The sequence below is a fragment of the Chenopodium quinoa genome, unplaced genomic scaffold (genome assembly GCF_001683475.1).
Source record: "Chenopodium quinoa cultivar QQ74 unplaced genomic scaffold, ASM168347v1, whole genome shotgun sequence".
Classification (NCBI taxonomy): Eukaryota; Viridiplantae; Streptophyta; class Magnoliopsida; order Caryophyllales; family Amaranthaceae; genus Chenopodium; species Chenopodium quinoa.
In genome coordinates this window covers 4,221-10,315 of record NW_018744239.1, presented here as the reverse complement: position 1 = coordinate 10,315, position 6,095 = coordinate 4,221, and the positions used below count along the sequence as shown (strand labels likewise).

General features: G+C 30.2%; 1 pseudogene; it reads left to right on the top strand.

Moving 5' to 3' along the window:
- Positions 1-2,869: 2,869 nt before the first annotated feature.
- Positions 2,870-5,887, top strand: LOC110694515 (annotated as a pseudogene).
- Positions 5,888-6,095: the final 208 nt, after the last annotated feature.

The window sequence follows — 6,095 nt, the reverse complement described above, 5'->3', positions numbered from 1 at the left end:
CGATTTAATCAATTTACTTAAAGAATTCATCGATGTATTTGCTTGGTCATATGAAGATATGCCAGGAATTAATAGAGAAATAGCTCAACACACTATACCATTTATACCAGGAATGAAACCTGTAAAACAAAAGTTATGTCGAATGAAACCCGACGTAGCTCTTAAAATAAAAAAAGAAGTTCAAAAACAAATAACTGCAGGTTTTATCAATGTATCCAAATACCCCGAATGGGTCGCAAATGTGGTCCCAGTTCCAAAGAAGGATGAAAGGGTAAGAATGTGTGTTGACTATCAAGATCTAAATAAAGTAAGTCCAAAGGACGACTTCCCTTTACCACACATCGACATCTTGGTAGATAATACAGCGAATCACGCGCTTCTCTCATTCATGGATGGATACGCAGGGTACAACTAGATTCTCATGGAAGAAGAAGACATGGAGAAAACAACATTCATAACATCTTGGGGTACTCACTCTTACATGGTAATGTCATTCGGGTTCAAAAATGCGGGTGCCATTTACCAACGAGCAGCAACTGCCCTACTCCATGACATGATGCACAAGGAAGTTGAAGTGTATGTGGATGACATGATTGTAAAATCAAAAGATCGTCCAGGATATCAAGTAGCCTTAAGAAAATTCTTCGAATAGATAAGGAAATACAACACGAGGTTGAATCCACCTAAGTGTGCTTTTGGAGTCACCTCAAGAAAATTCTTGGGATACGTCATAAGCTCTAGAGTAATAGAGATAGACCCAACCAAGATCAAGGTAATCATGTCAATGTCGCCGCCCAAAACCGAGAAGCAAATTCGAGGATTTATTGGTCAGTTGCAATACATAAGTAGGTTCATATCCAAGCTAACAACAATATGTGAACCAATATTTCAGAAGCTTAAGAAAATGTGCCAGTAATAAGGGACGATGTTAATAATAATATCAAAAGTAATTACAATAATAACAATAATGAAAACAATAATTTAAATCACGATACGAATATATATATATATATGTGTGTGTGTGTGTGTGTGTGTGTGTGTGTGTTCATATTGATAGAAAAGTGACATAAAAAGACAAATGTAAAACCAATAATATTATTCATTTCTAATGATCTAATTGACATTATAATGAATTTTATAAATAGAAGAGCTAAATAATTGTTTATAAACAATATCAATTTGATAAACGAATTGAAGAAATCACCCTATATAACTTCATATGTCAATATTGATATGATTGAACATAAAACGCCTTAAAAACCCTAAAATCATTTTATAATTATCGAATCGGCACTGTAGTCTAGGAATCACCCATGATGACTCATATCAATCACAATACATTAAACATCAAAATTACATATAATTTATGTGTAACACTTACTGAATTGATGCTTAAGGTTAAGGAATCACCCTTTGAGGCTAATATTGATTCTAACATGTCCAATATAATGAATTTATTAAAACTCAAATTAAAAACCTTTTAAATAATAAATTTAAATTGTTTCGTCAAAATATTAAAATTAGGGTTTTGGGCTTGGGATGACACATAAATTAGAATACCGATTTTGATGATTTAATTAACATTAATTAGAATTTGAGATTTTAAATTAATAATTAGGTTTAATATGTTAAAATGCACATAAAATAGTGGTTTGAAAATACTAGGCATTACAGAGTATATCGTGAAGAGTTGAAGAAGACTATTTTCTCATATGATAAAGCAATGACCTTGCGTATGCATCTCATTTAGTAGCTTAGTTGTCTATTGATTATTTCCCAATGAGAATCACATGCATGGATAATCAAGGTGACTACAATAGCTTAAATTAGTTGTCTTTTGATTTTTTTCAGTTGATGAGATTCACATGGATAAGCAAGTGGTTACACTATAGCTTAGCTTTCTAAAGATTATTTCCAATTAATGAGACTCACATGGTACACTATCTTATTAGCTGTCTATTGATTATTTGATTTTCAATAAAGAGATTCACATGGATAAGTAAGTGATTACATAAACTATCATATTTGTCTATTGATTATTTCCAATTAATGAGATTCACATGAAAAATAAAGGTTATTACACTAGCTTGTCTAGTAATTATTTTCAATTATTGAGATTCACATGTATAAGCAAGTGATTACACTAGCTTACTATCAATTGATTGTTTCCTATCAATGAGATTCATAAGAACTATCAAGTGATTACACTACTTTAGTTGTCTGTTGATTAGTTCTATTTAATGAGATTCACATGGATAAGAAAGTGATTACACTAGCTTAATTGTCTATTGATTATTTCCTATTAATGCGATTCACATGAATTATCAAGTGATTACACTTTTTAAGTTGTCTGTTGATTATTTCTATTTAATGAGATTCACATGGATAAGCAAGTGATTACACTAGCTTAGTTGTCTATTGATTGTTTCCTATTAATGAGATTCACATGAATTATCAAGTGATGACACTATTTTATCTATCTATTGATTATTTCTATTTAATGAGATTCACATGGATAAGCAAGTAATTACACTAGCTTAGCTGTCTATTGATTATTTAATTTTCATTTAATGAGATTCACATGGATAAGAAAGGTGATTACACTAGCATAGTTGTCTGTTGATTATTTGATTATTTCTAATTAATGAGATTCACATGGATAGGAAAGGTGATTACACTGGCATAGCTGTCTATTGATTATTTCCAATTAATGAGATTCACATGGATAAGAAAGGTGATTACACTAGCATAGCTGTCTATTGATTATTTCCAATTAATGAGATTCACATGGATAAACAAGTGATCACACTAGCTTGTCTATTGATTATTTCCAATTGATGAGATTCACATGGATAATAAGTGATTACATTGGCTTAGCACTCCAATTAATGAGATTCACATGGATAAACAATCTGATTTTACCAATTTATTAGTTGTCTATTAATTTTTTTAATAAATTAATGAGATTCACATGGATAAGCGTTTTGATTAGCCCATGATTTCCTCACGCATTTGATCTACGAATGTTATATAATGATCAATTTTTTTTAGATTTTTCATCAACTCTAAAATAATAAAAGCCTAAAGAAAACAAAAAAAAAAATTCTTTTAAAGTTATTTCATCAAAGAAAGGTTGTAAAATCCAATGGATACCCAAAACGCCTTTAATGAAACACAAAGTAGTCATGATCGACTTAAAGAACTTAAGGAATTCGATGAAGGAAAACTTGGGGTGAAAGGGCTTGTAGATGCAGGAATCCAAAAAATTCCTGGCATATTTGTTAGACCGATTGAGGATCGTTTAAAAGATTTTGGTACATATTCTGATGATATAAGTGTGCCGGTAATAGATTTTTCACATTTTGGTGAAAATGAAGATCGCACTGCTGAGATCATCAAGGAAACTATTATGGCATCAAAGGAATGGGGTTTTTTTTCAAGTGATAAACCATGGGATTCCTAAGGAGTTGTTAGAATTAATGATTGAACGAAGTCGAATGTTTCATGAACAAGATGCCGAGACTAAAAAATTGTTCTATAGTCGCGATTTTCAATCAAAGCATGTGTACTTTTTTAGCAACCATGACTTGTATCAGTCAAAGGCTGCAAATTGGAGAGACACTTTGTATGTGAACGCTCGACTTACTAATGGTGAAGTTGATCCTCAAGAGTTGCCTCCTATATACAAGTAAGTTAATTATTTGTCTCACACATGCACACTTATTTATTTTCCAATATTAAGTTACAAAAATGTTGTTATCATACATAAGATATTATACTCTCTTCACAACTAAAATAATTTCTAATTCACTCATAAACCTTGTACCTAAACAAAAATCCATTTTACTTTTTTCCGTTTACTTTTAAACAACCAAACCTTAATATCTGTTTTTTTTTTTTCACTTTAAACTACAACCCTTGTTATATAAATATTTATCTTTAAAAAACCAATCTCCATAGTTTTTCTTTTTATTCTCCTTCTTCAAAACTTGTGGTAAAGGCAAACGAGATTTTTAGTTCGTGGCAGAGGAGATATAATTTTTCTAAAAATCTAAGGCTATATATATGTATCAAATAGTCTGCTACAAAAAAAGTGCATTAGGCCTTGGTCTTAAACAAATAAGTAGTATATGTAGGGATGGAAATGGTTCTTTTATCTATCTAATCCTGATACGGTGAGTCTAGTTCCAATTTGTATGATCTAAATCCTCTAGTTTTGGACTCAATAGATCCAAATCTGTTTCTGATAGGCATAATCTACTCTATTACTAGTTTTTAGACCTAGTCTAGATCTGGCGGCCAACAAATCTTACTTTAAGTGTTTCTCATATTATTGATTTTATTTGAGAAACTTTTATTTCTTTACTATATACGCCATCCGTTTCTTTTTAACTGATTAGAGCATTAAATACATAAGTTACTTTGACTTATTTTATGATTTATTCTTAATAGATACATCAATATGAGAAGGTCTTGTTTAATTTATCTCAGTCTCTTTTTTTCAAACATTAATTGATATAATATTTGAAGTTATGTATTGAAAAATTGTGGATAAATGAAACGTGTCAATTAAAATGAAAAGGAGGAATTATTTTTTAGTGATTTTATATCTTTAGTTTTTGTTATTTTGAAAAAATGATGTATAAGCGCGGAATCAAATAAATAAACTTAAAAATAACATTGCACTTGGATTTTATAAAAGAAATATCTAAAATAATAACTTTTTATTGCAAAAAAAGCTCACATGGATTCGATTGATCTAGATCTAGATCCCAAAATTTTTGGATTCACGAATTAGATTCACCTCTAGAGATTAAATGTGGATCTGGATCCAATAAAATTTGATCCAAATTCAACTCGTTGTCATCCCTCAACATATAAATCAACTGATAATGAAACTAATGTATATAATAGTCATTGGTTTTTTTCATATGAGGCAACCAAATAAAAGCACCAGTGCGTTTATCCTTAACAAATTCAGACCATCATCAATGCAAATTAAATTGCTTCACATCTGCATACACATAACTATACTATATATTTTTCAAATAGTTTGTTTTAAATATTGATTTTTATATAATGAATTCTTTTTTGCAGGGATGTGACATTGGAGTATGTTAACCATATCCATAAGCTTGCTGATCTCATACTTATGTCAATATCATTAGGTCTTGGACTTGAACCCGAATGTCTTGGAAATATGGCAAAATGTACAAAAAGTTGGGCCATAATTAACAGTTATTATCCAGCATGTCCAGAACCAGAATTGACCATTGGATTAGATGCTCATGTTGATACTTCATTTATCACATTTACTCTTACAAGACAATATTGGTGGCCTCCAGGTCCTTCATGAAAAAAAAAAATGGGTTAATGTGGAGCCTATTTCTGGTGCTTTGATTGTTAACTTTGGAAAAATACTTCAGGTTTTGTATTTTTACCTCTAAAACTATATTATTAAAATTTCTAATTCTTATACTAGTGTGTAATTTGTAAGCTTTTTGTTGGTGTGTTTATATAAATATTTATCTTATATCTTACAGATGATAACTAATGATATGATAAAAGGAGTTTGTCATAGAGTGATTGCGAAAACAATTGGACGAAGGATTTCCATTGCAATAAATTATAATGGAATTTACTCATCCGAGAAGATACATGGTCCAATAAAGGAATTAACATCAGAGGAAAAATCCACCTATTTATAAGAAATTCTCAACTGAGGGCCTCATAAAAAGCTTTTTCTCGAAATCACTTGATGAGGTTGGAGCCAATCTTGATGAATTCAAACTTTAATATCATGGTGATGACAACTAATTATCATGGGGGATCATGCTACAAATTTGTGTTTACTTGCTACACAATAAATTAACTTTTATGATCTTTTGTAGCAATTTAATGTCTCCATTATAATTCATGAAACACCTTTAATTACTATGTACGCTTTTTTAATCTTTATTATGCGCTTTGTAGCATGAATGCCTTTTAAACAAAATTAGTGTTTGTTTATCATGATCATGATTTGTTTTATCTTTATTGTATAAGTACTTTTTTCGTGTCGTATTAAAATTGTTTGTGTTGTTAATAATAGTTTT